Source organism: Manacus vitellinus, unplaced genomic scaffold (assembly GCF_001715985.3).
Source record: "Manacus vitellinus isolate BGI_N305 unplaced genomic scaffold, ASM171598v3 scaffold_0_pilon, whole genome shotgun sequence".
Classification (NCBI taxonomy): domain Eukaryota; kingdom Metazoa; phylum Chordata; class Aves; order Passeriformes; family Pipridae; genus Manacus; species Manacus vitellinus.
In genome coordinates, this window is record NW_021938789.1 from 33154226 (window position 1) to 33163324 (window position 9099).

General features: G+C 36.0%; 1 protein-coding gene across 2 annotated transcripts in view; it reads right to left on the minus strand.

The window, feature by feature from the left end:
* The window catches only part of PALLD (palladin, cytoskeletal associated protein), a 203007-nt gene extending 197811 nt beyond the window's left edge, over positions 1–5196 (minus strand). Inside the window, exon 1 of one of the 2 annotated variants that reach the window (XM_029960252.1) lies at positions 5092–5196. The gene's annotated coding sequence lies outside the window, so the exon portion shown is untranslated. Of the gene's footprint in view, positions 1–3056; positions 3191–5091 lie in introns of those variants that run through there. The other variant, XM_029960250.1, reaches the window with a different exon arrangement.
* Between the last annotated feature and the right edge of the window lie 3903 nt (positions 5197–9099).

Genomic DNA, 9099 nt, shown 5'->3' on the forward strand with positions numbered 1-9099 from the left:
GGATGCAGCTCCGTTCACCACCACTCTCTGGGCCCGGCCCTCCAGCCAGTTCCTAACCCAGCACAGAGTGCCCCTGTCCAAGCCATGGGCTGCCAGCTTTTCCAGGTGTATATTATGGGAGACGGTGTCAAAGGCTTTGCTGAAGTCCAGATAGACACATCCACAGCCTTCCCCTCATCCACCAGGCGGGTTACCTGATCATAAAAGGAGATCAGGTTGGTCAGACAGGACCTGCCCTTCCTAAACCTGTGCTGTCTGGTTCTGATCCATTGTCCATCCTGTAGCTGTTGTGTGATTGCACTTAGGATGATCTACTCCATAACCTTGCCAGGTAGTTTCCCGGGTCCTCCTTGCAGCCCTTTTTGTGGATTGGCGTGACATTCGCCAACAGTTGTTATTATGTTGTTATTTCACATCAATGCTATTACACTTAATTTTTTTCTGGTTTTAGCCTTATGAAAATTTGGGGAATATATTTGCTTTTCTCTTTTCCAAAGTACTGCCTTACTGACACTAAACTCTCAAATTCTGAGAGAAAAAGTGTTGAAACCATTATGAGGATCTCTACACAAGGATATTTGGATTAGAAATTCCAAGTAATCCTTTCTGATTAATGTTGATAATGTGTTTAATATTTTACTTATTGTGCTAATGTTTTTAAGTTATTACCAATTTAGTAGCACTTTCCTCAACTCTGACAAATGGAATATCAAGATACCTTATGCTAAAACACTGAAGAAATAGATTTCACAACCCATATATCGTCCTGCACAATGTAAATTTATAATGTATATTTTGTACCAGTTTCACAAGCTACAGAAATATGTATACATCTCCAGTTTTCCAACATGATTTTAGAATCAGGATGGACATTCTCTGCCTCTTTAAAGTCAGTAAGAAACAAAACATCAGGAAAACCATTCTTTTCCCAAGGGAAGGCTCTGCCTGAAAATCTCCTTGTAGAAATTTGATTGTCTAGCTGGTCACTAAGTTGTGGCTGATCTCATCTTAAATGCAATCATTGTTTCTGCAAAGCATTTAATTAAGTTTAACATCAGTGGTTTCAATAACTCTTGAAAATTCTCTTATTTTTATGATAATTTCTATGAGGTCAATTTTGCATAAGATTTTTTTAAAAAGTATATTTTCTCTTAATTGTCCAAAATATTTCTCCACTGATAGATAGGTGGCTTGACAGTCATGCGATGCACTCAGATATATTTTACATCAGCTTGTGCAAGCTCCAATTACCTTTAGTCACTTCACCAGGGCTTACCCGGCATGTAGTCATTAACTGACTGATAGATTATTGCAATTCTTGGCCTGGCACATGCATCTCTTGATATGCATGTCTTTGTCTTGCCAACAGATTACAGCCTAACACATAAAAGAGAAGTATAAGAAAACCAAAGCATTTTAGGATTTGATATATGTTTTTATAGAATACAGTGATAAGCTTATTATTTGTGGGATTGCATCTTTTTTTCCTTTTATCTGTGTTTACAGAGCAACAAATTTAGCAACCATACCAATCTCTTGTCAACAAAATCTAAAAAAGTATATACAGTATAACTGACTACCACATAGCAGCTTTAAAGAATGAATCTGAGAAGTGCAGCAAACAGTTGGTCAAGAGGCTCAGCTGTTAAGGCATAAACTAGATGAATGCCAGGGAACCAAGTGTTAAACATGGATAGTTTCTGTCTCCTTAATCTTAGTTGTTTTTTAAAACTTGAACAAAACTTTGTTCATTCAAATGAACAAAGGTGCTAGTTTACTATTTGGACAACTTGTAAATATCTGTGCTTCAAATTATATCTTTATTTAAATCTCATACATATCAGATTCTAGCTTGTTCACATACCAGTGTGACACATTACATACTCAGATAAACTTCTTCAACTTCCAACACCAAGCTGCTCTGCTGTTTCAATGGCCTATGGGTAGGAGGACAATTTTGCTTATTGTTAGTCACACGACACGATGATTAAAATTAATGTATTATAAATTAACATATCTCTTCCCAATACTCAATTTTATAATTAGAAAAATATAATGGCTACATATGTTATAATTTTCAAAGCCCACTGTCTAAATTTAGGTAAATCAGTCTGCACCTGGATATTTATATAAAGACAGTGAATTTAAACTTGTGCTGGTTATAGGCAATTTCTAATGCTGATCAGCCTTCTTAGGGAGAAACGTCTAGTGCCTAAAAATGTTTTAATATATCTAGCTTTAGACAGCTGAATGGAAGCTTCCAGTATAAAGACATTTTTCAGCCACACTGTAATACATGAAACCACTATTCTTTTAGTACAACTTGTAAGCACAGTGAACTGGAGGTGAAGTATCACTAACCCTATCAAGTAGCATATAAGATCATAATTAGAAATTTCAGATGCTATTTCTAGCTTCTCCGAGTTAGACTACAATGTATTTATAACAGTTTTCATCATCATTACTCCTTAAGTAACCTGAAAAGTCATATACTGTATCATTTAAAGACACAAACATAAAATACAATGTTGCATGCAGATCAGTGTTTACCTCTACTTCCCACATTTTTACATACAGACTATTTATATAGTCCTATTTGTATATATTTAAAATTACTCCAAAGCAAACCCACATTTTTATATCATGAAGTTTAAATATTTTTTCAAAAACCAATATAGATGCTCTAAGGAATAATATGGTAAATAGTAAAATCAAAAGGTACTGAATTACAATTTTCAGGAAAAAATTGAATAATTAATCAAATCAAGGTTTTGAAGGGATGTATAATAAAATATGGAAAAACATAGAAAATCAAAGAACTCATTTCAAGAAAAGTATAAGAATCCTGAATTTGTAGAACCTGTCCCATGAGAAATTATTACTTAATATGACCCAAAGCCTATCTGTTCAAAAGAATCAAATGAAAGAAGAGATGTAGTTAGTAATATTTTTTAAAACAAAAAAAAAGGCACATATTTTTTCTCTGAATTTTGAAATCTTGCAAAATTACTCCCCAAAGTACAATAATTACGTTTAGCAGAAAATATAAAACAGACCTTATAATGAACAGGCCAATATGCAGAGTCTTAGGTATATTTAATAGCAGGTAAAGTTGTTTTTCTCCTTTGCTATCTAAGTAGGCTTAAAGTTCCTCCAGCTATTCACTAAAGATTGCTTGGTCCTCAGTAAGCATCGAGAAGACTGTGGCCTGTGCGTTACATCTGTCCTCTGTGACTATGCATGTCATACCCCACTCATCTATATTTGGTAACTGAACTCATGTTTCAGCAGACTGCCTCTATCTGGAATTCCAGCAGAAGCAATGTTAAGCCTGGAAGTGGCACAAAGATCTGTGCACTTACTACTCATAATTTCAGAGAACTTAGCCATTTTCTTTCTATGTAATTTTATCCTAACAGGTTTTTAATTTTTAATTAAAAAAAATTAGGTATTTTAATGAAAATAAATAAAATAATTATCTTTTTCTACTAAAAATACTTTAAAATTAATAGCTTTCTCGTGTGCCTTAAAATCTTCTAGGAAAGAAAAAAAAATCATAGAATCATTTAGGTTGAAAAGACTCTTGACATTTTTAGAGTTATCAGTAGAAATAGTACATCTTTTTGTGATGATTGATAGTTATTAATCTGTAACCATGTACTACTCTGTATAAATAAATTAACCTACTTAATTTTCACATCTCAAATTTAAATTCTATCATCAGAAAAGAAGTATCTCCCTCAGAAATGAAACACAAAATCCCTGGAAAACATGTATTCTTTGAAAAGGCCCCACAACTCTGACACATTTATTAACCTTGAAACAATGAAAATGCATTTTTGGTTTCTATATTACTGTGTTGTAATGAAATTACCTAAAAGGATTTTATTTCAGATCATTATGCAGTGATTTCAATGTGTCAAATAAGATCAGAATCGTCATTCTGAAAATTTCAGTCTAAAAACTGAAAAAAAATTAACTGATAAGCACAAAAGTTAATCTGTTTATCTAAGAGCTAATCGTTGTACACCTCATTTTCAAACCATCACCTCACAGAGTAATAAGGGTCCTTTGTCAGGTTTCTACTAAATGCACAAGACTTAGCCATTTCGGAACGGGAGTCAAAAATAGCCTGCATATAAACGGTAACAAGCTGCCTTGGGCTATCCTCAGCATTTTCTACAGGGAGTGGGTAGATGACATCCTGGTTCTTGGAATTATATGTTTAAATTGTCACTTCTGGGAAGAAAATATATCTGCCTGGAGACACCTGTAGAGATCATTTTTAAAGAAATTCAAAGCGATTTAGCTTTTATGGATACCATTACACTGTTGTTTTGTGTAAATCAGGTATGCCCATTACTTTTTGTACAGCATGATAGAAACACTTGCCCAGAAACTGAAAGACCTTGTTCAGTTTATTCCTATTGGCTTCAAGTGCTAATGAAATATTCTTTGTAACTTGAAAACTTATTAGGGCAAGGTTTTATACAGCTCTATTAAGTTGTGAACAAATTTTCCCAACATCATTCTACTAAGATTTGGGGAATGCTTATAACCTTTGACCTGTACTGAATCTTTTGGAAACTGAATTTTTGAACAAGACTTTCAATTTTTATTGCAAAAATAAACTGTATTCTCCTTTACAAAAATGGTAAAGGCAGTAAATCACTACAAACAAATGCCAAAGGGACTAAAACTTTGGAACAATTACACATTTTGAAAGATAAATGTGCAACAATATGCAATGAAGTAATATTTTAGCAATTACATGTAAAATTTTAAATTAATAATAACATCAAACAGGATAAGGAATATTATGGCTAATATACCCACTCCATTTTCACTACCGATAGATTTGATGGAGCATAGCTAGACTATTCTCCTGAAATATTAATAATAGTTTCTAATACTAGTCATTCTGAGTCATTCAAAATCTCATGTCACGAATCATAAAGCTATTCTGGTTGTACAAGTTTTCTAATCCATCTGATGAAGATGTTACAGAATTCAAAAGATTTTTATTGTTAATTGGGCTAAACCCAAAATATAATAAGTATGGCTCCTTATCCTAGTAATTCATGTACTCACCTGAGAAAGCTGAACACCTTTGTTATGGTTCCTGTTATTCTATATCTTACTCTAGATAGCAGCAGGATAAAATACAAGGAGACAGGCAATCTTCTTTCCAAGACCTGAAATCAAACACCAGTATGCAAACTTCAAATAGGAATCTGTAAGAACTGCTTCTACTTTAAGCATCAGAGACAGATAAAACGCCCTTTACCAGTTGCCACAGAAACATCCAGCTATTTTGAGTTACTTACAGACATTTTTTTCCACCTCTGAAAGAGCAAAAAAAATAATCTGGTCGCTTGTGCTCAAACAGACTGGGTCAATGTCTTGCTGTATTTTAATGCCATACATAGCTTTGGGGTTTTTTTTGTTTTCCCTTGGTATGCAAAAATGTTTAATTTTGCTTGTAAATATATTGTAAATAGATTTTTTTCATAGCTAGAGCTAATTTATGTTTTTATACAGTGCTTTGGAAGTACCTACCTGTCATGTATGCATGAAAGTGTCAGAGTGAAATAGTCAAGCAGTATCAATGGTACTCAAACACCATTTTCCCAAGTTTCTAGAAGAGGTTCCCTGAGGATTTTCATAGGAGTGTAATGGCAAAACACATACACCTTCATTTTTTGCTAGCAGTTGTACCAGTACTTGGTCTAGAAGAAATACAGCAGTCTTTAAAATGAAACTCTTGAAAGAACAGTAATGATAACTCCCACCTTTCTTTTACAGAATGCATCATCAACAAAGAGATTGAGGGGCTGCAAGTAACAACAGTTCAATAAACTTGAAAATACCACAACTTTCCAGAATTACCACAGTGGAGAGTAGGAAAGGAAACCATAAAACAGGAAGGAAAGCTAATAAGCAACTCACAAAGAACTAAAACCATTTCTTAAACTGGGGAAGAGATAAAGACTTCTGAGAACAAGATCCATGATATCTAAGGTCTTGCTGAAGTCTACCTCAGACTGAGAAACTTGTAAATTCCCTTATCTCAAGACTACTAGAACACTCGTAATACTATTCTCTCTCAAATTGCCATCTTTAATTTTTACCAGCCAGACCGGTAAAAACTGAACACATGGACAAATAGCTTCTTGACTGCTGAGTGCCCTCAACATTCCTTAAAATCTCAAAGGAATTTTATTACGAATTTGTACCCCTGTGGACTGTGGTTAATACACTTTTACATCTGGGGCTGTGGAGTGTGGAGTATTTGCAGGACAATGGACACTTCGTGAACAATCTATACAACCAGCTCTGAGCAGCGGTAGGCCTCGCTTGACACAACTTTGGAGGTTATTAAAAGAATAGTTTATAGTTGTAAGCTGTGTGAAACTGCATGTTTATAGTTGTAAGTTGTGTGAAACTGTGTTTATAGTTGTAAGTTATGGGAAAACTGTGTGTATGTGACTGATAAAAAGAAAGCTGGAAAGTCCCCTGGAAAGTCCCTAAGACGGATTGGTAGGAGGGACTTTGGGCAGTGCGAATGATGTCAGGACGCATGGACAAGGCATTGGGACCCATGAACTAAAGGCACGAAACACGTACACGGACTGAGCTATCCAATCACTTTGTTGTAATCATGTACCCGGAAGGAGCTGACTGTATAAAAGCTAAGCCATTTAAATAATAAATTGAACATCATTTGATCATATTGATCGTCTGTGCATTGTTTCTGAACTCCTGCCGCTGCAGTGGAGCACACTGTACTCTCACAAGATTTAGCACAAAGGTGAAGAAACATAGAGCAAAGCTATTTGATCCTTGTCAATAAACGTTGTGCCCAGAGCACAGATGTCCCTACCCAAGTTTCCTCAGTGTGGGCAGTGGCCTGGTCTGGGTGGTGCTGGCAGCCATCCATCTGAGCCTGCTTTTTGCCAGGGTCATGTCACCATTACACACACTAGTTTCTAGTGAGACTTTTCACTCATAGACCCACTCCTGCTTGGCAGCCCAACTTGAGGCACTGAGGGAGAACGACAGAGTGGGGTCAGTGGCTGGACAAGTGAGATGGGCACTGGCTGCCGGCTGAATGGCAGCAGTGCTGGAGGTGAAAAGGTCCTGGTCAGGCCTGGTAGGAGCAGCTGCCACAGGAGGGAAAGGGAGCCCAACAACCCCTCTGGGTGAGGGGGAAGGCGCTACAGGGAGAGGGCAGGGAATGACCCCTGGAGCCTGAAGCCCTGTGTGGCCGCAGTGGCCAGGAGGGTGCTGTGGCACAGCAGATGCACAGGGGACAAGCTCAGCTGCAAAGACGTGTTGCTGTGGAGTGTGCTGTGGAACTGTGGTAGGGCTCCGCATGTACGTCAGCCCCTGAACTGTGGCACATTTCTCATTGAAACTCTTCCTCAGAACAGAGAATGTGCAGAGACAATCTCATTTACGGTACTGATATTTTTGTAATGAAAGTCCTTAAAAGCTCTCATAGGCTTGGCTCACATCTGTGGGATGGCCTAGAGAACGCCTTTTCACAGTCCGATTCCATTAAAATATTTAAGACCTCATATAATGGTTTTAAAGGACAAGAAATGAGGTGTCAACAAACTATGAATTGACAGTCTTCTGAGGTTTAAGTAGAAAGGCCACATTTTAGCGTTTGGAAATATACAAATAAGAATTTAAGCAAGCCTGTATTACAGCTGATGTTCTTGAAGTACAAAAACTAAAGAAATCAATTTCATGTTGCAGTAAGAAGCAAGGGGGAAAGGAGTGAAAGTTACAGAAGGCAGGACCAATGCAAACTCACAGGGGTAGAGAAAACAAGGATAAAATTTGGCAGTTTAGTACATGGCAATATAATTAAGATTGTTTAGTCTAGCATGTAAAGATTCAGATTATATGATTAATTTTAGAAATCTAAGTACCCTTTTTAATGTATCAGCTCAGTGTAATCTTACATAATTTTCTAAGGAAAGAAGTGAAATAAATTATAAGTGAAACACTCTACTGGAAAATCTGTGTCAAGAAAGTAACATCGTAGCTTAACCAGACTGTTTGAAGAAAGAAAAGCAAACCATTAACGTTAAATAATTACTTTAAGTGTCCCAACTGTGCAAAGCAGAATTTAATCTAGTTTTTAAAATTAAGAGTTTTCATTTAAGAAGTCCCTATTCAAGACCTTAGCTGCAATTTTCTCTAATTTCATTTAACTGAAGTATCTCAACTGTTACTCTTCTCTAAGTTGTTTTGTCCTGTATTCTGTACTTTAGTCATATTCATATGGCTTTACCATTTCTTTGATTTTGTAAAGTAATTACATTTGTTATCACTACTTGTACCATATATGAAAAGTTAGTAATCCCTCTATGCCCTGTGTAGTATGGAACTGCTTAATTTAAAGTATGTACTTCAATCCTATTCACATCAGCTATTACCTGTATACCTCTCTGAAAAATATATTTCAAAGATCTGATTTTTTCTTTTATATAAAGAGTACTTGTACTTATGCCTATGATAAAACACCCATAGTTGTGTAGTGAGAAAAATACTTTATAGCATCATGTGCCATCTTTCTATTTTGTGTGTACTAAGATTTAGACTTTCCTCTTCATAACAAAAAGGATCTCTATTAGATCAATTTTAGCTGCAAGTCCATAGTGCATATTTTACATATTTATGTTCACAGCCAGCCATGTACTCGGATTCCTTCTTAGCATGTGAAATGTGTTTGATCTGAGCAGGCACAGACAGTGTTGAAGTTCAATACTAGATAAAAGCCCTTTTCTTTACAAGGGGATTAACTTTGAAAAAAGGAATGTCTCTCTCAACAAATGGGGAGATGCTGATCTCTAGGAAAACAAATATTTACTTTTCTTTCTGCTTTTATCATAATACATTACTTTACCTTTTTAACAGCTACTGCACAGTGTCTTTTGATTATGCCAAATGTGTTCTTGTAGCCTGTAGAAAGACTCAGCCTGCCACCTAAAAACATGTCTGACGCAAGACAGGGGTAGACAGCTGTGTATTACTGCCAGAAGTCACAGTGCTAACAAAGACAAATGTCCAAGAAGGTGACATCCA